General features: G+C 43.8%; 1 protein-coding gene and 1 long non-coding RNA gene across 3 annotated transcripts in view; both read left to right on the top strand.

The window, feature by feature from the left end:
- RASGRP1 (RAS guanyl releasing protein 1) overlaps positions 1–23,379 on the top strand; it is an 82,254-nt gene that overhangs the window by 18,459 nt on the left and 40,416 nt on the right. The gene's annotated exons all lie outside the window — the stretch shown is intronic.
- LOC116590880 lies at positions 1,417–21,517 on the top strand. Its single transcript, XR_004285780.1, has 3 exons — positions 1,417–2,135; positions 18,980–18,982; positions 21,483–21,517. It is a non-coding gene; the product is annotated as an uncharacterized LOC116590880 (long non-coding RNA).

Here is a 23,379-nt window from a genome sequence, read left to right as displayed (position 1 = left end):
GTTCAGTGAAAATAATTGCCAGGGAAGAACTTAGTGGTTGAAATTGAGGCGGGTGGCTACTGTTTGAACCAATGAACTGTGGTCACAAGGATGGAGTAATTTAAGAATGGAGCGTTCCTGACTAAAATCACATGAGTGAAGTTGGGGAAGTAATGTTTCCCAAAGGAAGCCTGCTATTCTGGGCACACACAACAGTATCTGCCTGTTGCACCCAAAAAATCTGATCGAACACTAGACTAGAGAGTGTTATTAAATCCAGGCTTACTCCCTGAGTCTCGGGATAGGAATGGAATGCTAGGAGAGGACAGAGGAGATAGACAGTTAAGACATGATACAGAAATGTAGAAGTAGAGCCTGTGAGGATAAAAGGTGGCAGCAGCTAAAAAGAGGACAGACAGATAAGGGGCTGTGTCTCTTTTCTTTGTCTTCATAGTGCTAAGCACGTTTGTCCCAGTACTGTTAAGCATAGAAGAGTCAGAATGAGTTATTTACTTCCAAGACGACAGCAAAAGAGTACATTGGATTTATATTTCAGCAAAGAACTGCAGCTTCCCATTTCTAAAGGTATTAAACATCAAAATAAGAACTTCTAGTTTGGGCCATAATGAAATATTGGGTATTGGAATTCTCTTTTTTCTATAAAAACTGGATAAGAGATGTGAAGCAAGTACTTTGGGGTATTAGAGAACATTATTAGGTATTAGAGACGTGTGGTGGTGAATAAAATCAAAAGATAAGAGGTAAACTCAAAATTCATCTTGGCTCTCTGCCTGGGGGCACTTTACAAATTGTGGTACAGGGAACCAGAGCCCAGAGAGGAGCGTCTCGCCTGATGCAGGGAACAGACTTTATGGTTCTGGGGTGGTTGGCACTGGAGGAGTTGCGCCCTGGCGAGGAAATATCTCCTTTAGTCTTTGGCTCAATACTAAACTGTATATGAATATGATGGAAATCCGTGATACGGAAATCTGTGAGTCAGAGGAAGTTTCATGGTTGGGAAATATTACAGTTCCAACCAACCAAAACGGAAAGATAGAGCACCCTGGACAATCAGTTGAAACAAAAAAAAATTTTTTTTTTTTTGGCAGAGAGAGATCACAAGTAGGCAGAGAGGCAGGCAGAGGGGGAGGGGGAAGCAGGTTCCCTGCTCATCAAGCAGAGAGCATGATGCTGGGCTCCATCCCAGGACCCTGGGATCATGACCTGAGCTGAAGGCAGACGCTTAACCCACTGAGCCACCCAGGCGCTCTGAAACATAAAAAATATTTTAACAGGGGTGCCTGAGTGGCTCAGTTGGCTAAGACTCTGCCTTCGGCTCAGGTCATAATCCCAGGGTTGTGGCATTGAGTCCCTTGTCGGGCTCCCTGCTCAGCAGGGAATCTGCTTCTCCCTCTCCCCCTCCCTGCCCCTTGTTCTTGCTCCCTCTCTTTCAAATAAATAAATGAAAACTTTAAAAATAAAAAATAAGGGCAACGTAGGCATTGAGGTACTCTAGCCCTGGAGTAAGAGCTAACAAAGCCTAAATCTAAGCCTTGACAGGGTCGATTTAAGACTCCCATCATTAAATGTCTCTGTAAAGAAACATGATCCAAATCCTCAGTATTGTATCCACCGTGCCCAGCGTGTAATATAAAATTACCAGACCTTTAAATAAGCCAGAAAATGTGACCCATAATCAGAAGAAAAAGTTTAATAGAAATGAACTCTAAGTTGATGCAAATGTTGGAACTAGTATTTAAGGAATTACAGACGCTATTAGAAATATGTTGAAGGATTTAAAATAATGTGAACAGATGGGTAACCTTAACAGAGAAATAGAAACAATTAGAAGAACCAAATGGAAATTCTAGATGTGAAAAGAAATGCCAAAAGGAAAAATCCACTCAATGAGCTTAATACTGTATTGGACACCGAAAAAACAAAGATCTGAATTTGAAGGCAAGTCACTATCTCAGAGAGAAAAGAGTGAAAGTTAAAAAAAACAAAAACTAGAGTTTCAGGTGACACAACTAGAGCTGATAGGGGGATGAAAGGACCTGGGACCGCGAAAACAACCCGAAAAAGAAGAATAAAGATGGAAATTTTACAGTGCCTTATTTCAAGATTAACTTTAAAGCTATAAAAATCAAGACTGTGTTAAGGACAGACAAACATAGCCATGGAACAGGAGAGTGAATTAAGGGCACCTGGGTGGCTCAGTCGGTTAAGTGTCTGCCTTCAGCTCAAGTCATGGTCCCAAGATCCTGGGGACGAGTCTTGCATCGGGCTCCTTGCTCAGCAGGGAGCCTGCTTCTCCCTCTGCCTGCCACTCCTGCTGCTTGTGCTCTCTCTTGCTCTCTGACAAATAAATAAAATCTTATAAAAAGAGTGAATTCAGAAATCCACATATATGGGCAACTAACTGATCATCAGCAAAAGCACCAAAGCACGTCCATAGAAAAGGCATGTCCCTTCAACAAATGGGAACAACAAACTGATATCCATGAAAAAAAAACAAAAAACTGATACCTACATTTGGTACCATACATGAAAAATAATTTGACATGAGCTTGGGACTTGAATATAAAGTTAAAACAATAAGGCTTCTAAAAGGAAATTAAAAGAATACTTTTGTAAACTTGGGGTAGGTATTTTTTTAGACAAAATGCAAAGGACTTACTCTAAATGATGTATGTAGTAAGTTGGACTTCATAAAAATAAAAGACTTAGGCTCATTGAAGGAAACCATGAAAGAAAGAAATGAACAAACCTCAAAATTGGAGAGAAATGCTTGGCAATACTTGTCTTACAAGAACTTTTATTATATAAAAGTATATCATTTTATATACTTTTATGTATTAAGTATATATTTATAAATATATATTTCATACATATATTTTGGATTTTTATGTCATAAAATATAAAATATATTATATTATAATATATGATTATATAGCATATATTTATATTTATTAAATATATATATTTATATATACTTTTGTATATTTGGTATATAATTTTATATACCAAATAGAAAAGAACCATTGCAACCAAATAAGAAAGACGACTATAATGACATGGAAGAACTAGTTGAACTCCCACCTCACAAAGGAAGACCTTTGCAAATAAACATGTAAAACATCCTCAGCATCACTAGAAAATATGAATTATAACCCCGAGTTACCACGCTACACCCACTGGAAAGACTAACGACACCTGGAGACCACCAAGAGCAACTGGTGAGGTGGTGGAGCATCTGAAAGGGTCATAAAATGACAGAATCACCTTGAAAAACTGTTTAGCAGTTTTTTATAAAGTTAAAGGTGCATCTACCCTATGGCCCCTCAAGTCCACTCCTTGGTATTGATGCAAGAGGAAGGAAAACTGATATCCCCAATCTGACCTATACAACAATGTCCGCAGCAGCTTTAGACCTAAAAATCCCACACTTGGAAGCAACCCAGATTATTGTTCAACATCAAAAAGAATAAGAAAAATATGTTACTTATTCAACAAAAAACCTACCCATCAATAAAAAGGAATGGAGCACTGATAGAGTTGACACGGGCTAACCTCTAAAACATTTTGCTTCATTAGCACAAATAATAAAAAATACATACTGTAGGATTCCAATCATATGAAGTTCTGAAACAGGCAAAACTAATCTGGGATTTGAAAAAATGAGGGTGGTGCCTTCATGGTGGCTGGGGTCAGAGGAGCTGACTGGGAAGATTAGGGAATTTGCTGGGTCATAGAAATATGCTAGATCTTGAGAGAAGTCTGGGATACATGGGTGTATCTGTTACATTTGTATCTGTCAGAAGACATTGAACTATACAGTGAGATACATGCCTTTCACTGTACTTCAGTTAAAGTAGAAAAAGTGCCTGGGGGAAAAAAATAAAACAACCCAGCAACACCCAAACAGGCTATAAGAAAACTGTAGTATTTCCTTCTATAGGAACTTTGAGGGGAGAGGTCCTTTTAACAATCCATGAGCCTATAGTAGAACTTGTTAGGAGGCAGACCGAGACCTTTCAAGACCGCAGTAGATGACCAGTGAAAATGACTGACTTTGGGTTCACCTTTGGTTTAATCCTCTGTGGTCGTGTGTGATCTGATATCTGAGGGCCCAGATCTGAGGATGAAATGTCTAGTAAATCAAAAACCAGAGGTCCTTTGCAAGGACTCACTGGGCAGGGGTAGGGAGATAAATAAGACCCTGTGGGAGAGGACATCTCTGTTTAATCTGCCAACTGGCTGCTAACGAAATGCCCTTCAGAAAACCTAGGAACTAAAGAGTTCAGGGAACTCAAGAAATCTGGCATTTCAAGCCAGATTTCTTGAAAGTGGATTCAGAAGACCACACCAGTCTACAGGAGGGGTTCCCTGAACTATACCAGGAAACTCCACACATTTTGTTTTAATCATTCTTTTGAGTTTGTTCCAATTATTTTGCCAGAGTTGCTGAAATACTATAACTAGTGTTCAGTCCCCCTGTGAGTCCTCTCAGGCAGAAGTGTTGTTAGTGGTAAGAAGCCCAAGAGTTGGGTGGTGAGAAAGAGAAGTATTTTATTATCCTGGATAAAATTCCCCAGTTTAAACAAAGGAGACCAGCGTCATCCCTGGGGTTGAGATTTTGGTGTCCTTTCATTAATGCCTGGAAGGTGATAGACCCCCAGTGAACACTTCCTAGGATACCAGGAGCAGAGGGGAAGAAGACTGCCCACCCACCACCATAGACACCACTGAAGAGAAGGTCCCGTGAAGGCCCCAGGGGAACGGACATCTTTGTTTTGGAGAGTATGAAGGGCCCTCCTCTCTGGCTTCAGGGATAAAATGTCACCTCAGCATATGCCTGTGCAGGCCCTATCCAGAGGTGAGCTTTGCTAGTTACAGTGGGAAACTCTGCGCCCAGATTTGTTACCTTTGATGGTGGGCCTCCGGCTCACCCCAGATTGATATCTAGTGTGCTACTGATTGTGCTTTATAAATTAGAACTAACTCAGCCCCACTGGAAATGGGTAATGTTGGTACCAAGTCACCTCTTTAAGTACTTCCCTTGTGTCTAGCCCTGAAGACAACTGAAGGGCCACTGATTTCTGAAACCGCAGGTGTCCTCATGGGGTCCCTCAGTAGCTTGTAGACCTACCCCAGGGCAGGGAATGAGCTAAATGGTTTCAATTCGCCTTCTCAAACCTGATTGGTCATCAGATCTCTGAAGAGATGGGGGGGAATGTGGTGGGGAGAGAGAGAGACCGTGAGCGCAAGCAGGGAGGGGCGAGAGAATCCTAAGTGGGCTTCACGCTCAGCACAGAGCCCAGTGTGGGGCTCGATCTTACCACCATGAGATGACCTGAGCCAAAATCAAGAGTCAGACGCTTACCAACTGAGCCACTCAGGCACCCCAAAGAGATTTTTAAAAGTATAAATTCTGTGCCCCGTCCATGGATATCTTGATGTTGGCAGACCTTAGATGAGGAGCCTATTTGGGGGGAGGTTATCCGTTTTATTCTGTTTATGTTTAAGCTACCCAGGAGGTTTCAAAAAGTTCATCAGGTTTCATATATTCATTTGCTCTGGATAAGCCTAAAGGTCTTCATTCTAATAGAGAAAACCACTGATTTCCCCACCTCCTGCCTGAAACTCTCCATTAACATTAAGGCCTCCTCACTAAAAAAAGGGATTTGCCCACCAAAGCCCCCAATTTTACCCTAAATTGCAAACTTTTCTTCATTATGTTATCTCCCTTAAGGATGACTGTTATTATGCAAATATGAGTTGAAGAATATTGAAGTCTCCAACACCTTTTAACGTAGGTACATCTTTCCTATGGTTTCCATAAGTCACTCAGTGTGCAGAGACATGGAAAGGAAAGGGAGAAAACACACCAAGTGGGGAAAGCATCGAAGTGTTTACCTCCTTCGTGCTCAGCCCTAGACCTGTCTGGACTGGCGAAAGGGTGTCATGTTCCGTAAGTCACGAGCGTGGCTTGGGCAGCTGTGCCAGGTGGTCCTTAAGAGGGAGCAAAGATGAAGTGATGATGTCTACCTTCCTGTGATAAAACTCAGCCAAGCAGGTGAAGCGAAAGCCAACTGAGAGCCCCCTCCTTGCCAACTTCTTATACATTGGGGGGAAGGGGTCTGAATTTTTTTGGCAGTGACTGTTCTGGGGACCGCCAAAGTCTTTTCTCTCTTGTAATCATGGTTGGCTTCCACCTGGTTCCTTAGCTTCTAAGCAGGCAGGGAAGCACGTGGACAGGGAAGGAGGAAGGAGGTTGGGAGTCACAGTGCTGATGCCAGCAAAGTGAGCTAGGAGGAATAGTGACTACACATAACCGTGCTGCTCCAGTAGCAAAATCAGCTGAGCTCAGCAAAAAACAGGGTTTCATGCTACGCCGACGTTACTTGCTGTAACAGCAAGGGCACGTGTGTACATGCGTGTGCGCGCAAACACACACACACACACACACACACACACACACACACACACACTTTCTAGGCTTCCCTGGGTGGCTGTGTCTCCTCCTCGGGGGCTCTGCGGTTAGAGGAGACTATGCAAGTGGAGATGAAAATAAGTTCAAGGTACTTTAGAAATGATCTACCTTGGAAAGAGCCCTTAAGGCCAAGGTTGTGAGGTACAATAGCCTGGCAATTGGGACAGAATGTGAGTTGAGAGGACACTGTTTTTCTCCTTCTGCAGACCATCTCCCTGGCAGAATTTCAAGGTAAAGGTCAGGGTAAGGGCAGCTCCCCAACTCAGTGTGTGCAACCCTGAGGGACATTTCCACATTTCTCTCCCTGCCTCACCAGAGCTTTCTGTTTCAACCAAACTGGACTTCACATCTTTTCCCAGATCTATTCGGACCTCTCTCGTCTCCGGCAAAATGTTTCTTCCACAACCCAGAATATGCTCACCTCCATCTTCATCTGTCAAAATCTCAGCCCTCTTGGAGGCCCAATCTCAAGGCCCATCTCAGAGGCCAGAAGTTCATGAAGATGAAGAGGTTGTTTCTAGTCAAACCTGGCTTTCCCTCTCCACACTGTCTTACTGTTTTGTTCACACCAACCCCCCTGGCTCTTACTGTATTCTGTACCGTATTATAGCTGGTCGTTTCTGGATACTTTCTGGGACAGGATCCTGGTTATCTCTGCAAGCCCACCCCCCCAACCCCCCCCCAATACCTAGCACAGCACTCTTGAAACAGAGAACCCCCAACTGACGATGAGAACATCCAAGTCTGAAACTCCACCTCTGCTCTTCGGTGCTGGTGTTATCCATGGGCCGGTTGTCTATCCGGGAGTGATACCCAAAATATTTACCCGCTGTGGCACAGGCCCTCATCAGCATGAAGCAGATGCCAGTTGGGCAGACTCAACATCCGCCCTCTTGTGCCATTCTCTTCTTTAAGGTGGATACAGCCCCTCCCCACCTCCCAAGGGGATGGTGATGGTCAAGTGAGATTATGCACCTGAAAGTATGTTGTAAAGTGAGAAGTGTTACGCAAATGTAAGTCAGGGTTGTTGAGTGGGATTTCTGGGCTGTATGTGTGGGGTTGGTTACTCTGCCCTTAGCATTTCCATCTGCTTTGCTCAGAGCAGGATCCCAGGAGCTGACTGGGGAGTTGTTGGTCAGTTGAATAGGACACAGAAATTAGAGAAATCTTGGAATCAACCTTTTGGAGCCTACAGAAACTCAGGATATCAACTCTTTGAAGCATCTCCCTTTAACTTTCAGCTCTGAATATTTAAATTTTCAGTAAATAAGTTTTGGAAGACCTAATCAAAATCAAAAGAAAATGCTTTTTGAACATTAATTTAAAGCTTTTCTCACTGAAGCTTTTGTTATAATTAGTTTTTATTGGAGTGTAGTTGACATACAATATTACATTAGTTTTAGGTGTACTACGTAGTGATTTGACATCTATATACATTACAAAATGATCACAGGTCCAGTTACTGTCTGTCATCATAAAAGTGATTACAGTATGATTAACTATATTCTCTATGCTGTACTTTGCATCCCTGTGATTTATTTTATAACTAGAAGATTATACCTCTTAACCCTTTTTACTTGTTTCACTCATCCCTCTCACCACCCCCATCTGCAGCCTCGAGTTTGTTCTCAGTATTTATGAGTCTATTTCTGGGTTTTTTTTGCTTGTTCCTTTGTTTTGGGGGTTTTTTGTTTTCATTTCTACGTATAAGTGAAGTCATAACATACTTGTTTTTCTCTGGCTTATTCCACTTAGCATATACACCCTCTAGTTCTATCCATATTGTGGCAAATGGCAAGATACATTCTTTTTTTTCTTAAATATTTTATTTATTTATTTGACAGAGACAGAGATCACAAGTAGGCAGAGAGGCAAGCAGAGAGAGGGGGACGCAGGCTCCCTGCCAAGCAGAGAGCCTGATGCAGGGCTCCATCCCAGGGCCTTGGGATCATGACCTGAGCTGAAGGCAGAGGCTTAACCCACTGAGCCACCCAGGCGCCCCAAGATGCATTCCTTTTTCTGGCTGAGAAATATTCCACTGTGTATGTACACCACATCTTCTTTATCTATTCATCTATCGATAAGTGGACAAGTAGGTTGCTTCCATACATTGCCTACTGTAAATAATGCTGCAGTGAAGACACGGTTGAATATATCTTTTTTTTTTTAAGATTTTATTTATTTATTTGACAGAGAGAAATCACAAGTAGACAGAGAGGCAGGCAGAGAGAGAGAGAGAGGGAAGCAGGCTCCCTGCTGAGCAGAGAGCCCGATGCGGGACTCGATCCCAGGACCCTGAGATCATAACCTGAGCCGAAGGCAGTGGCTTAATCCACTGAGCCACCCAGGTGCCCTGAATATATCTTTTTGAAGTACTGTTTTTTTTTCTTCAGATAAATACCAGAAGTGGAATTGCTAGATCTTATGGTATTTCTATTTTTAATTTTTCAAGGAACCTCCATACTGTTTTGTACAGTGGCTGCACCAGTTTGAGTTCCCACCAATAGGGCATGAGTGTTCCCTTTGCTCTACAGACTCCATGAGGAGTTGCATGCTAAGCCAACTGAGCCACCCAGGTGCCCCTTCTTATCTTTCTGACAATGTCCATTCTGACAGGGGTGAGTCATGATTTTGATTAACGTTTCCCTGACGAAGAGTGATGTTGAGCATATTGTCACGTGTTCGTAGCCCATCTGTATGTCTTCTTTGGAAAAATATCTATTCATGTCCTCTGCCCCTGTTTTAATCAGAATTTTTGGGAGGTGTTAAATTGTATGAGCATTTTATATATTTTGGATATTAACACCTTGTCAGGTATATCATTTTCAAATATTTTCTTCTATTCATTAGGTTGCCTTTTTGTTTTGAGGATGGTTTCCTTTGCTGTGCAAAAGTTTTTTGGTCTAATATAGTCCCAAATATTTATTTTTGCTTTTGTTGCCCTTGCCCTTTTTGGATAGTTGCTTTTTGGATAGTTGCTTAAACTGATGTCCAAGAGTTTACTGCCTCTGTTTTCTTTTGGGAGTTGTAGGGTGTTAGATCTTACATTTAGGTCTTCAATCCATTTTGAGTTGATTTTGATGTATGGTGTCAGAAAGTGGTCCAGGTTCATTCTCATGCATATAGCTGTCCAGTTTTCCCAGCACCATTTATTGAAGAGTGTTTCTTTTCTCCAGTGTAAGTTCTTGCCTCCTTTGTCATAAATTAATTTACCATATAAGTGTGGTTTATTTCTGGGTTCTCTATTCTGTTCCTTTGCTCTAGGTGTCTGTTTCTGTGCCACTGTCATAATGTTTTGATAACAATAGCTTTGTAGTGTATCTTGAAATCTGGGGTTGTGATACCTCCAACTTTGTTCTTCTTTCTCAAGATTTCTTGACTGTTTGGGATCTTCTGTGGTTCCATACAAAATTTAGAATGATTTGTTCTAGTTCTTTGAAATATGTCATTGGGTGTGCCTGGGTGGCTCAGTGGGTTGGGCCGCTGCCTTCGGCTCGGGTTATGATCCCAGGGTCCTGGGATTGAGTCCCGCATCGGGCTCTCTGCTCAGCAGGGAGCCTGCTTCCCCCTCTCTCTCTGCCTGCCTCTCTACCTACTTGTGATCTCTCTCTGTCAAATAAACAAATTAAAAAAAATATATGTCATTGGTGTTTTTATAGGGATTGCATTGAATCCGTGGATTCCTTTGCGTGGTGTGGACATTTGAATGATACTGTTTCTTCCAATCCTTGAACATGGTGTATCTTTCCATTTATTTGTGTCATCCTCACTTTCTTTCATCATTGTCTTACAGTTTTCAGACTGCAGCTCTTCCATCTCCTCCATTAAATTTATTCCTGATATTTCTTTTTTGATGCAGTCGTAAAGGAGATTGTTTTCTTAATTTCTTTCTGATAGTTTGTTATTAGTATATAGAAACATAATAGATTCCTGAATATTATACTGTAACCTGAATCTTTACTGAATCCATGTATTAATTGTAATAGTTGTTAATTAATTCATGTCATTAATTGTAACAGCTTTTTAGTTCAGAGTTTAGGGTTTTCTATATATGGTATCATGTCATCTGCATATAGTGACAGTTTTATTTCTCTTTACCAATTTGGATGCCTTTTCTTTGTCTTGTCTGATTACTGCAGCAAGGACTTCTAGTACTATGTGGAATAAAAGTTGTGAGGGGGCGCATCCTTCTCTTATTTCTGGTCTTAGAGAAAGTCTTTCAGCTTTTCACTTTTTTTTTTTTTTAAAGATTTTATTTATTTAATTGACTGAGAGAGAGACCACAAGCAGGCAGAGAGGCAGGCAGAGAGAGAGGGGAGGAAGCAGGCTGATGCGGGGCTCGATCCCATGACCCTGAGATCATCTGAGCCGAAGGCAGAGGCTCTACTCCACTGAGCCACACAGGCGCCCCTTCACTGTTGTTTTGATGTTTGCTGTGGGTTTGTCATATATGGCCTTTATTACGTTGCAGTATGTTCCCTCTATACCCATGTTGTTCAGAGTTTTTAATCACAAATAGATATTAAATTTTGTGAAATGTTTTTTCTGCATATATTGAGATAAGGTTTTTATCATTTATTTTGCTAATATGATACTGCACATTGATTTGTAGATATTGAACCATCCTTGAAAACTGGAGTAGATCACACTTGATTGTGGTATAGGGTCTTTTTAATGTATTGTTAAATTTAGTTAATATTTTGTTGAGTATTTCTGCGTATATCTTTATCAGAGGTATTGGCCTATGATGTTCTTTTTTGTATTGTCTTTGTTTAGGTTTGGCATCAGGGTGATGCTGGTCTCATAGGATGAGTTTGCAAGTATTCCTTCTTCCTTCAGTTTTTTAGAGTAATTTGAGAAGGATAGGTATTAGCTCTTCTTTGAATGTTTGGTAGAATCCCCTGTGAAGTCATCTAGTCCTGACTCTTTTTTTGTTGGGCGTTTTTTGATACTGGCTTCATTTCATTACTAGTAAGCACTCGATTCAGGTTTTTTATTTCTTCCTGATGCAGTCTTGGAAGAGTATATGTTTCTGGGAATTTATACCTTCTAGGTTGTCCAATTATTTGGCATATAATCATTGATAGTATTGTTTTATGATCTTTCAGATTTCTGTGGTGTCAATTATAACTTCTCACTTTTTAAATTTGAGCCCTCGCTCCTTCCTACCCCTGCCGCCGCTGCTGCTTTTCCTCCTCCTCCTCCTCCTTCTCTCTCTCTCTCTTTCAATCTAGCTAAAGGTTTTTCAGTTTTACCTTTATGATGAACCAGCTCTTAATTTCATTAATCTTTTATATTGTTTTGTTTACATTCTCTGTTTCATTTATTTCTGCTCTGATTTTTTGTTATTTCCTTTTCTGCTAACTTTGGTCCTTGTTCTTCTTCTTCTCTTGCCTTTAAGTGTAAGGTTAGATTGTTTGAGACTTTTCTTGTTTCTTGAGATAGGCCTGTATCATGATAAACTTCCCTCTTAGAACTGCTGTTTCTCTGTCTCATGGATTTTGGAACATCGTGTTTTCATTTTTATTTGTCTCAAGGTGGTTTTTTGTCTTTTTTTTTTTTTTTTTTTACTGATGCCTTGGTTGTTTTGTAGCATGTTGTTTAGTCCCCTGTGTTAATTTTTTCCTGTTTTCTTCTTCATTTTTTCTTGATTTCTAGTTTCATGCTGTTGTGGTTGGGAAAGATTCATGGTATGATTTCAGTCTTCTTATATTTATTGAAACTTGTTTTGTGGCCTAATGTGATCTTCCTGGAGCATGTTCTATGTGCAGGTGAAAAAGAATGTGTGTTCTGCTGTCTTTGGATGAGATGTTCTGTGTCTGTCTATTAAGTCCATGTGGTCAAATGTGTCATCTAAGGCCTCTGTTTCTTTACTGGTTTTTCTGTCTGGATGATCTATCCATTGATGTAAATGGGGTGTCAGTTTCTCCCTTTACATCTGTTAATATATGCATTATACACCTATGTGCTCCCATGTTGGGCGCATAGGTACTTATAGTTGTTGTGTCCTGTTGTTGGATTGATCCCTTTATCTTTATGGAATGCCCTTTCTTTGTCTCTTGCTATAGCCTTTGCTTTAAAGTCTCTTTTGTCTTATCTAATTATCGCTACACCAGCTTTCTTTTTGTTCCCATTTTTGTGGAATATCTTTTTCCATCCCCTCATTTTCAGTTTCTCTGTGTCTTTAGATCTGCAGTGAGTCTCTTGTGGGCAGCATGTAGATGAGTCTTATTTTTCTAATCCATTTAGTTACCCTGTATCTTTTGGTTGAAACATTTAGACCAAGTGCATTTCAAGTAACTGTTGATATATATGTACTTGTATCTTGTTAATTTTTTTTCTGGTTGTTTTTGTAGTTCATCTCCATTCCTTTCTTCTTGGTCTCTTCCCTTATAGTTTGATGACTTTCTTTAATGTTATTTTTAGATTCCTTATTATCTTTCTTTCTTTTTTATTTTTGGTATATCTATTTTGGGTTTTTGGTTTGTGGTTACCCTGAAGTTCGTATATAACAAACACCCTATGTGCATAGCACATAGTTCAAACACATTCTAAAAGCACTATATTTTTATCTCTCCTTCCCCAAATGTTATATGTATTTGATATCATATTTTGCATTTTTATTTTGTGTATCACATAACCAATTATTGTAGTTACTGTTTTAACATTTAGCTTTATAAGTGGTTGATCCACTACCTTTAGTATGTTTGCTTTTACCAGTGATATTTTTTCTTTTATTATCTTGTTTATGGCCTTACTTTTCTTCTTAAAGAGCTTTCTTTAACATTACTTATAAAACCAGTTTAGTGGTGATGAGCTACTTTAGCTTTTGTTTGTCTGGGAAATTGTCTCCTGCAGTTTTTAATAGATAGCCTTGCTGGGTAGAGTATTCTTGGTTGTAGTTTTTTTTTCCCTAGCACTTTGAATATATCATGAGACTCCCTTCTGCACTGCAAAATTTCTGCTTAAAAAAAAAAAAATCACCTGATAGTTTTATGGATGTTCTTCCCTTGTATGTAACTAGTTGCCTTTCTTTTGCTGCTTTTAAGATTCTCTCTTTATCTTTATCTTTTGACATTAATTATTATGTGTGTTGATGTGAACCTCCTTGTGTTTATCTTGTTTGGGGCTTTCTGAAGTTCCTAGCCTATATCTCTATTTCCTTTTCTAAGTTAAAGAAGTTTTCAGCTATTATTTTTTTCAAATAAGCTTTTTGCCTCTTTCTCTCTCTCTTTTCTTTCTGGGACTTCTATAATACAAATGTTACTACACTTGATGTTGTCCGAAAGGTCCCATAACCTATCCTTATTTTTCTTTCAGTTTGGGTGATTTCCACTGCTCTGTCTTCCAGATCACTGATCTGTTCTTCTGCATCCTCTAATCTGCTTTTGATTTCCTCTAGGGTATTATTGGTTCCATCTTATATTTTCTCTTTCTTGAAGTTCTTACCATAATAAGAGGAGTTCAGTAAGCATCTTTATGACCATTACTATTTTTTTTTTAATGGAAGTCCTGCTTTTTTTTTTTTTTTTTTTTTAAGATTTTACTCATTTGAGAGAGAGAGAGAATGAGAGAAAGTGAGCATGACAGGGGGAAGGTCAGCACGATAAGCAGACCCCTGCTGAGCAGGGAGTCCAATGCGGGACTCAATCCTGGGACTCCAAGATCATGATCCAAGCGAAAGGCAGTTGCTCAAGCAACTGAACTACCCAGGTGCCCAGTGACCATTACTTTGAACACTTGATCAGAATTATTGCTTTTCTCCATTCTTTTAGTTATTTTTTCTGAGTTTTTGTCTTGTTCTTTCATTTGGAACATATCTGTCTCCTCATTTTATTGAACTCTCTGTGTTTGTTTCTATGTATTGGATAGGTTAGCTCTGTCTCCTAGTCTTGAAGGACTGGGCCTATGTAGAAGGGGCCAGTCCTGGCTAAGGCCAATTGCTGGGTGTGATGTGACAGGAGCCATTTTGAGAGGGCACTGTCTCAGCCAAGGCTGCCTTCCAGGTGTAGTAGGGCAAGAGCCCCTTTGGAGGGGTGTCTGCCAACATAGGTGAGTTGAGTGGTGCAGGTCTGCAGGGTAACACTGGAGTTAGGTGAGCAATGCTAACAAGGTAGACAGTGTCTGAACTAGTACCCAGTGTTGGGCCAGTTAGGCAGAAGCGGGGGCGGGGGGAGGAAATGTGGTGCCTGCAAGTATGTCATTCCCAGAGAAACTTCCTGTAGATCCCTGCCTCTCCAGCACATGCCTGAAAACCAGTAAATCTCCCTCACATATGGCCCAGACACTTTCTCATCTTCCATCTCTGTGCTGGGTCTTGGAGCAAGTAAGATTATATGTGGGCCCTTTAAGAGTGGAGTCTTGATTTCCTATAGCTCTCAAGTTTTTTCAGTGGTAAGCCCTGGTGATTTTCAAAGCCAAACTTTCTAGTGGCTGTTCTTCCTAGTGCTGGTCCCCAGGGTGGGGTGTATCCGATGTGACTTGAGCCCCTCACTCCTCAGGGAGGATATCAGTGCCTGTGATAGCCCTCTCACTGTGCATCTCTGCCACACTGGGGGTATAGGTCGTACCCAGACTGCATCTCTGCCCCACCTACCTTTCTTGATATGACTTTTTCTTGATATTGTTAGCTGTAAAAGAGCTGTTCTGCTCCAGGTCATTTTCAGAGAGAGTTGTTCTACATGTAATTGTAGCCTCACCTCTGGGAGGAGGTGAGCTCAGGATCCTCCTACTCTGCCATCTTGATTGGGTTTCTCACTGGAGGACATATTGTTCTCTTGCACAATGACCTTAAAGTTAAGGATTCTTAAAGCTATTATTGTCACCGCGTCAAGGGGCTGCTCTGTCTAGGTCTGTAAATGGAATTAAACACCAGTGACATTAACGCAGATTGAAAGAACAGTCTAAATCTTAGTTTGTGCTTTGTCCTTAAGTTTCTCGATTCTTTTTACCCTTTTTTTTTTTTTTAAAACTATGTTAATTTCCTCAGCATCACCTCCCTACATCCTCTCATATTTCCAAGTCCTGGGACTAGAAATCCCTAGCTATTTCTTTCTTTGAAAGGCATTTTACTCTTTCCTCATAGTAAGTGTGCATGTACTGTTCCATGTCATCAGTGCTAGTCAATGACTGTTCTTCTATACTGTGATTTTGGGGGAGAAAGTGGCCCCAGTGTAACGGGTACAGGAGGGCTCTAGAGACTGTAGGAAACCAATAGAAAGGAAACCAACCCTTTTCCTTATCCTTTGGAGGATTCCCATTTAAAAGATAATGCAGACCCATCATAGACTGAAAACCCTGGAGTCAAAAGGATAACCAGAACAGTAGTTCCCCCTCATCCCATGTCCTTGCTTGGGGACCACGATTGAGTGGTTTTACCCCTCTTGAGTGTTTCTCCATGTGTGAAACAGAGACACGGGTAGCACGCAGAGCCAAGGCGATAGAGCAGATGTCACACGGCATCGCCTGCATCTGGCACGCAGAGGTTCAGTCCCTGGCGGTGGTTGTTGATGTCAGGCTTCTCGTTTACCAGGGAAGCTGGCTCCCGCAGCCATCAGGAGCTGAGGGGAAGTGATCTTCCCAGCTCTCAGGATGAACAGCCATGGCTGTGGGGGAAAGGGCAGAGCTTAAGTCAAAAGACCAGAATTCAAGTCCCAATATTATTACCCCTCGGCTGGATGACTCGAGGTTGATCCCATCACCTTACTGTCCATTTCCACACTATAAAATAATTAAACTAATACCCGTCCCCCGGATTTGTGGTGAGGCTCAAATGAGCTAGCGTGCAAGGAGGCCATAGTTGGCAAGAGGGCACCGGTAAATGCACCTGCATGGTACCTCCGCAACAGAGCGAGGGTTTCATGTGCCTACGTGACAACTGTCAGGCAGCCCAGGTTTTCAGGACCCACAAGTCAACCAGATGTCACATGGTTTGGACTCAGTTCAGGACCTCGTTCTCCCCAAAAGATATCAAAGCTCTTTCCTTATCTCAACCGATCTCCTGATTATTGCTCTCTTCTGGGCTGCTGGGGGCAAGATATTGCCAAGCTCTCATTATGCAAATGAGCAAGCTGAGGCTCAGAAATGAGCTACCTCAGGCCCCTTCAGCCTGGGTTCAAACTCCAGGTCTGCCACTTCCTACCTGGACTCAGGGAAGTTAGACCCTTTCTGCCTCAGTGTCTTTATCTGTCAGATGACAATAATACCACCTTTTGCATAGAGTTAATACACGTAAGGCCTCTCTCATACACAGGAAGCATTTCGTGTATGTTAACGAGAAGATAAAGACAGCATCAGGCTAACTTTTGAATATAGTTCATTTCCTCTAATCAGATGCTGCCTTTACTCCAGCAGCACCAAATAGCCCTCCTGGCTCACCCAGCTTCCAGTTGGTACCAACATTGTGAGTTTCAGTGTTGGATCTGGGCTATTTCTGTGAGATACTGACAAGCACTGGTTCGTGAGTTGGGGTGCGTTGGAACATTCTTATTTCGCTCTTGGCTCCTGAGTAGAGGGAGGCTGATGCTCTCCTTCAGACTGGAAGAGAGTCCTGTCTGGATAGCAGGGTCATCTAGGTGTGTGGGTCTGTTAGAACCAGAACTGTTTCCCAGGTCCTCATGCAGACCTCTCTCTAGCACCTCACCAAACTCTAAGCTGTCCTCCTGTCTTGAGGGTCTGAGGGGCAGGGGCACTTCAAACCTAGGATGGTGAGGAAGTTTGGAAAGCCTCCCAGTTAACTCTGCCATGGAATGGGACTACCCTTGAGAGGAAGCCAAGTCCAGCATCATTGGCCTGGGCAGCGTGACATCCTGCCGTGGACAGCCCCTCAGAGTCGTGATGACAGCATTTCATGAAGAATCATAGTTCCAGCTGGAGTAGCTGAAGACCAGCAGAAGCAAAAAGAAAAACAAAATGGTGTTCCAGATCCAGCAAGAGAAATAAGAACAGTTCACTGATAGTTGTAATGCCTCACAGGCCACTAGGCCCTTTTTTGTCCTTTATCAAACATAATCTAATCCTAACTACAACCAAGGAAGGCGACGGGAGACTTTCAGGGTAACTTCTATCCGAGGATGAAAGAGTTCGCCGAGTTACCTTTGCCATACAGGGTGAGGTGACCATGGTTTCATACAGGACTGTTCATGGCAGAGAATTTTAAGCTGAGAACTGTGTCCTTGGAGAACGACCACACTCGGTGTACTGCTGTTCATGTCATCACAGACCGGTTACTTCATCCCCATCGTGTCCCGGAACAAGGGGCCCAAGGCAAGTAGGTCTGTTAGGATCGAGTCACACATTGAGAAAAACTTTTTGAAGAAGGTTCATCGTGGGGCTGCCCAGTCCGTCTCAGGGAGGCCTCATGTTATTTCACTGTGTGGTATGTGGGAAGTTCCCCAAGTTGCCCCTCAGTACCTCTTCAGCCTGTCAACGAACATGCAAAAGAGGCCCCAAATTTAACAGACAAGAATGAAGCGATAGGAAGGCGCTCCAGTGAGCTGGAGTAGAGTGCTGCCCCAGATTTTCCTGCCTGTTGTGTTGGCACTGTCTCTCTTTCATTGGGTCCACCCCCCCTTGCTGGCCTCTCTCCCGGCCACCTGCTGGCAGCCGTGTGTGTCCTCTAGGGAGCTGGGACAGGCCTCTGCCGGGCGGATTCCTGTGGTGCTGTGCTGGGGAATGATCGCTGTGGGAGCCAAGTAGGCTCTGCTGACGGCAGCTCACCCAAGAATCAAGTGGTGGCCCAACTCCCCAGGCAGACAATCCAGTTGTTCCCCGGGGAATAGAGCCAGAGAAGCGGCCGCGCATGGCGTTCAGTGGATGCTACCTTCTGAGAGTCAGATCACTGGGCCTGCCTGGCACCGGTCACAGCTTTCCCTCCCCTGGCCTGTTAGTGACAGCCCAACTCCCGCCTCAGCTGTGTCTCATTTGCAGAACTGAAGAGGACAGCTTCTCTCACGACTTGTCAGCCCCCGATTCTTCAGACGTGACAGGCCCAGACTGAGGCAGCGGTCCCCAAGGAAGGCCGCTGTCTTGCTCAGCAGAGACAACACAGCTAAAAGCTCTTTTTCACGTTAGGCAGTCCGTGCACTTGGTTAGACATTTATAGATTGCAGTCACTCATCCAAAAAATCTGGGTCATCTTTTACATAGAGCTTCACGCGTCGGAAGGACAGCCATGCCCAGGGTTGGGCCAAGGGAGCAGAGAGAGAGCACCTGCTGCGCCAGAGGGGGGAGGTGGGCCAAGCCGGGAGGGCTGGGAGCTCCCGGGGGCCTTAGCATTTCCACCCACACAGCCACTGGCTCCGCAGGCATTCTGGGTTCTGGCTGTCCTAGCTAAATGGTGCCAGTAATAGCTGCTTTGTGTGGATGTCATGAAAAGTGGTAGGTTTAAGTGTTAGGATCTCCAGGGTGATTTTTAGAGAATGTACCCTAACTGCAGTGAGAGAGCTGGTCTGTACAGGGACAGGGCTTCTTGGGGAGAGAAAGAGAAGTGGGCCTGTGGGTAAGGGGGTTTGCCTTGTACTGTGGAGGGCTGAAAGGCAGGGCTCTTCCCAGTATAGCCAGTCTTCACCCATTCGCATACTCCTTGAGGAGACACTTGTGCCAAGGAAGAGCCCTGAGCAGGGGTCAGAAAGCCATTCCTGCCCAGGAGCCTCCACTCACCAGCCCTGTGACCATGGCCAAGGCATGACACCTTGTTTCTTCATCTTTAACATTGAGCCCACGGCCCCGGCCACAGCACAGGGTTGTGAAACTCCCACGTTCAACACGAGTGATTCTGTTCGTGGAACCTAAGTGCAGTAAAAACCAAGTATTGCTATTGGGCGTTGTCATCTGCGGAGGCCAGCGCAGTTCTCTGTCCGCTGGCTTCAGGAATGGTTTGCTCATGTGCACATTGTGTGTGTGTGTGTGTGAGCGCATGAAGTGTCTAGGTGCTGTGCCACTTGAAAATGCCTGCCCCTCCTCATACCCCCACCCTGCCCCAACAGGATGGAGAGTAGATAGAATGAAGGGAGGAGGCACAGGGGCTTTTCCCCACTAAGTGTCTTCCTGGGACAGGAGACAAGGGAGGTCTGATGGCACCAAATCCCCTTTATGATAGAGGCTGATAAGCCAGGTTTTCACCTTCTCTCGGTCCCTGTCCCAGCGGTTGGGTGGGAGTAGGGAGAAGAGGTGAGCCTGGCCAGCCTCTTCCCCACTTGGGGAGAACTCTGCCTCTAGAGGCCTATTGGTCAAGTTTGCAGGTGCAGGTCATGGTTAAATTGAGGCTTATGTGTTGTCCATGTCGTGGTGTCCCCCAGCCACTGCAAATAAATAATTAAAGCCAGTTGTCACCGAGATCCTCAGAGCCCCCAGACGCCCTGCTGGGCCACGGGTTAGCAGATACTCTGCCAACATCTTCACGCTCCCATGGCCGGCCCCACACCTTTGGCCTGGCTGTGATGGGCCAGGTTATCCCAAAGGGAATAAGGCCGAGGCTGGATTTACAGAGAACTGGGAGTGTCCCTCTTCCCAAATTCTCACCTTACATTAAAATTTTTGTCCCTGGTTTAGAGCATGAACCACAGGCAAATTGCTGTTGTAGCTCCTGAGCAGCTTCACCCTGGACATCCTTCTCCACCAGCGGAGCTTCTGGGTCTGGATTAACTGTTCCTTCCATCACTAGCCAAGGTCCAGAGGGAGACGAGGATGGGGGTGAACATGGGTTCAGGAGCACCTGGTAGGAAGGAACACCGCTCCTGGATAAGACCACCCTTTTCAACCTCGGGTGGGCTGCCAAGCCCTGCACCCGCCCACCCCCTCCCCAGCGTGCTGGCTTGGGGGCCCAAGGACCAAAAGCAAGACCAAGGTGGTACCCGACACATGTTCTCAGCTGTGCAGGCGGTTGGGAGTTGTGGGAGTTCAGGGTACAGAGCACCCTCTTCTCTCTTCCCGTGGACGTCCTGCCCTGGTGGCAGCTGTTAGTGCTAAAAAGCAAAAGAACTCTTGATGTATCCTTCAGCTTGCTGATTTATGTATCCTCTCCAAACGGGATTTCTATTGTTGCTGTCAACTAGATTTTGTTTCTTTAGAACATTTATCCGGTGTTACGCATTCACGATTCTCTGTGTGTCTGTCAACTTCTCCCTGGATCCTGTCTTCTCATTTCTGGAGACACTGACCTCCACTCATGATTTCTGCTCTGCTTGAGGCTCTAGATCCACTTCTGCCCCCCATGCTTTTGACCCTAGAGTTCCCATTACCATTTTTTCTGGTCCCTGGTTTTGACACAACTGCTGTTTGGTGCTGTACCCCCAAGACCGACAGCTTGCCTGCTCGCGGTATGCCTATTTCACATCTTCTGCCTGTACACTCAAAATTCTCCACATATCAAGAGATGTCCCTGGAAACCAAAACAAAGGAGAAGCAAAGACTGTGTTCTGCAGTTTCTCTGGTGTTGGTCGTATTTTATGTGCATTCTGCTGCAAGTCATTCATGCCTCATGCCCGGACAGACATTCGCTGTGGGAAAGCCATCCCCATCTCTCGTCAGCAAGAAGCGGTACCTGGAATGCAGCGGATTGCTAGTTTGCTCTCATAGGATTCCAATCATTAGGGAGCAGTTCATTGCTGTCAGAGGCAAATAACTTATTTAAGATAAAGCCACAGAAAGGAAGAAGAGAGTGTGCAGACCCGTTGAGGGGCAAAGGGCTGAACCAGATGACCTCTTGAATCTCCAAGTTCTGAGTCACTTCTCCACAGACACCAAGATGCTTCCTGAGCCATCATGACTCTATAGGGTCTCTCCCTCCTCCGAAATTTGCCATTCTTCTGTGTGCTCGCTCTTAACATTTACTGCCTGGTAGATTATGTCTTGGGTGTGCGTCTTACTCCCTAAGTAGATTGCAGGCTTCTTAATGAGGAGGGGTTTCCGTAGCTCTCCTCAGCTCTCCTTTAAGACCTAAGACAGTGCCTCCCCCAGAGTAGATTAGTCACCAGTAGAGGTTAATTGCATCAAAAAATGTTTTTAGGGCACCTGGGTGGCTCAGTTGGTTAAGCAACCGCCTTTGGCTCAGGTCATGGTCCCGGAGTCCCGGGATCGAGTCCCACATCAGGCTCCCACCTCCATGGGGAGTCTGCTTCTCCCCCTGACCTTCTCGCCTCTCATGTTCTCTCTCACTGTCTCTCAAATAAATAAATAAAAATATTTTTTAAAAAATGGTTTTAGTTGAAATGGAATGAAAAGCCACTACATAGAATAGTTGGGGAGCCATATCCTTTCCCTGGAAAGGTACAAGTAAATACTAGATAGCCGCTTGCTTTCCTGAGTTAGAAGGTTGAGGTAGAAAATGTCAAATGTCTTTTCCACCCCGAGATTTTGTGATTCCATAAAGTGTAGCTATTGTTGCCACGGAGCCCAATTTTCCTAATGGAAAATGGTTTTTTTTTCTTTCTTCTTCTTCTTCTTCTTCTTCTTTTTTTTTTTTTTTTTTTTTGTTCATAGATAAATGACTGTCTAGAAGCCACGTGGCTTTTCTTTTTGCTTTATGGACCAAATGGTCCACAGGTTTGATGGATCCTTAACTAATATACTTCCCCAACAGCATATATTACTCCCCAGGTCTAGTGATAGAGTATAGAAGATTGACATTTTGTAACCCGCTGAGGTTTCAGCCCCCTAAAGAAATCTCCCCTGAAGTGTGAGAAGCAGATGGTACTGAGAAAATATGCACACTTTCTTATGCATTGCACATTTTACTTATTAGAATTTTTAGTATGATACCCTGCATTTTGAAAAGCCTAAAGATGCAAACAAAATGAAATTATTCATTGAAATATTTAAATCCGCTTACAGCGATTATATAGAAATATCAAAATTAAATCCTGCAGTCTGGAAGGTAAATTCCCCTTGACCACCCACTTAGAAATCTGACTTTCAAAGGGAGGCTCTTCTTCTCAAAAAAGAAGCGCTTGTTCGTGAGATGAAGTCAAGAAGGGAAGGCGCCCTTGATGCGGTCGCACAGAGGCTGAACATCACGCTGGGGAGGGACTGCGGCCAGAACGAGGGCAAGGGAACGTGCCGGATTCCTCCTGGCTGGAAAGGAGAGGCAAGAAGCGAGTCTGAGTGTAGGTGCAGACATGCTCCTTCCCTCACCCCATTCCTGCCTCGCTTTGCTGAGTGAGTCACCCACTCCTGGCCTTACCATTTGCCAGCCTTCACGCCCACAGAGAGCCTGTGACGACGCCCCAGTGGGGGAACATTGTGGAACTCTGGAAGAGGGGGTGCAGGGTAACAGCGGAGAGCAAATATGGTTTGGCATCTTAGGCACAACACCCTTCTTATCTTAAGGGCAACTTTAATGATCAGTGTGTATCAGCCAAAGCATCCAAAAGTTTTTCAGAAATCATCAAGAGAATAAAAACTCTTCTTCCTGGCATGCATTGCTTCCAATCCAGCAGCCCAGCAGCATGTCTTAGACTCAGCCCTGAGCACTGGAAGAGATCTTGAAACTGGTCTTCTTCAGCCCCCTCTTCGCACTTGAATTCCCTCTCCTAACTGATGGCCGCGTGACAGGCAGCTGCGTCTCGTGGAGAGAGCTGGAGTTCTGGAATCAGACAGACCTGGAGCCAGATCTGGATCCTCGCTCTTTGTCTCTTTGACCTAGAACACATTACCTCATCTTTCTATACTTTGATTTCCTCAGCTCGCAGTGTGGGGCCACACCAACATTGCTCAGTTATTTTAAGAATGAGAGATGACACATTAAGGAGCTTAGCGCAGCCCCTGGGATTAATAGGACTTCAGTGGGTAATGGCTCTGCGGTTGTGGGTGCAGCCTCCCCATGAGCACCTCCGTGGTGAGAGCGCTCCCGTTGTTGGCAGTCCTGGTGGTTAGAAGTTTCTGCCCCGTGTGGTGCTCAGTCCTCT

Source organism: Mustela erminea, chromosome 5 (genome assembly GCF_009829155.1).
Source record: "Mustela erminea isolate mMusErm1 chromosome 5, mMusErm1.Pri, whole genome shotgun sequence".
Classification (NCBI taxonomy): Eukaryota; Metazoa; Chordata; class Mammalia; order Carnivora; family Mustelidae; genus Mustela; species Mustela erminea.
Note: the sequence above shows the minus strand (reverse complement) of the source record. Positions and strands in the feature narration are given on the sequence as shown.